Source organism: Camponotus vicinus, unplaced genomic scaffold (genome assembly GCF_025532165.1).
Source record: "Camponotus vicinus isolate PSW18456_S1 unplaced genomic scaffold, iyCamVici1.0 SCAF_7, whole genome shotgun sequence".
Taxonomy (NCBI): Eukaryota; Metazoa; Arthropoda; class Insecta; order Hymenoptera; family Formicidae; genus Camponotus; species Camponotus vicinus.
The window spans coordinates 16255650-16257159 of NW_028141979.1; positions in this window are offsets into that span (position 1 = coordinate 16255650).

Below are 1510 nucleotides of genomic sequence, written 5' to 3' on the forward strand. Positions count from 1 at the left end.
CCTCCGCTCGTCCCGTATCTCTTGGCCTGATATTCCGCGCTGGGTCGAGTCACCGGGTGAGACCCCGCTAGCGTCCCCCATTACAGTAGTGCCTTATCTTAATATTATTACCGCAAAAAAAAATACAAATCTTTACGCAAGGGAGGCGAGTCTATTCCCGCCTCCAAGATCCGCTCTCTCTCCCTAAATCAGGGGAGAACGAGGGCCCAAAAATTCTTCCCGGTCAGATCTCGCGATCCTTGTGACGGGCCGCCAGGCGTCACGTCACAACTCCCCCCTCCTAGGAGAGGACCGAGGAGGTCTCGGCTATCGACCAACGTCGACAGCCGTCAGCTTTCTAATGTTCCTAAATTCCTAAGCTCAAAATTAGTCCACTCTCCTCCACGGCCGCGCCTCCAGTCATCCCCATCCAGGTCACGAACATGCAACACCACAAAGATCATGCGACCACAAAGCCAAAGCAGAGTACAACTGAAGCGAAGAGGAGTTCTTATCCTAGGGGGCGTAACAGTAGGAAAGAGCTAGGAGGGTAGAAACTGGTTAAGGCGATGCTGTGGTCCCTCAATCTATCTTTATTTTTAATCAGAGAGGAGCCCGAATTTTTGAAAGAGGAAAGAAAGAAAAAGAACAAAATATATATATAGAAGGCGGCAGCTATCAATGGCCCAGATGTCCCCTATCGGGATGGTAGGGCCCGAGATCCCTCCACTCTTCCCGGCATCTAGGGCAGGTGCGCAGGGTAACTCCGTCCCGACCACATCCATAACAATATTGGCGATCCTTTGGCCACGGGCAGGTGGAGTATCGATGGTCAGGGGAGCGGCAGTTCCAGCACGTGGTGGAACCTCGTGTTGGTGGCCTAGCGGCCATTACAGCCCCTGAGCGCTGGGGTTCCCACCCGAGTGGAGCGACGGCACGACTCGGCTCCGGGGGAGGCGGAGATGGTGGAGGATGATCCCCCATCGCCAAGCCGGGGCGCCTCAGAGGGGCTGGCAGTAGGAGGTTTTGGCCTCTTCCCCTTCCGGGAGTGCTCCGTGGTACGGCAGCTATCGCGGACGGAGGAGCGCCCGCCTGGACCCCTTGGGACTGGGTGACGGCCGCTTCCGTCTGGGTGCCCGCGTTTTGTGGCTCCGGTGCGGCGACCTCGAACAGGCGTTGTCCCAGCGTCCTTCCTCCTGAGGCCTGGGTCCCCTGTTCCCTAGTACGGGGAAACTCCCGTACGGTCGCTCCTCGGGTGGTAGTGCGGCGGCGGTCCCGACTTTCCGCCAGGTCCCGGAGCTCTATCCAGAACCCCGAGTACCGCTCGTGCATCTCCTCGATGGCATCCCGGTACCGGAGTCTGAAATTTCGCCACTCTCCCATTTTTAGCTTGGCTTCTTCTCGAAATTCTTATACGTCGGCAGCTATCTAGGGAAGCGGAATATGGTAGGGTTTGAGATCTTGCACGTGCACCTTACCCGCAAAATCACCATCCATACTAACGATCTCACATACAACAGGCGAAAGCATG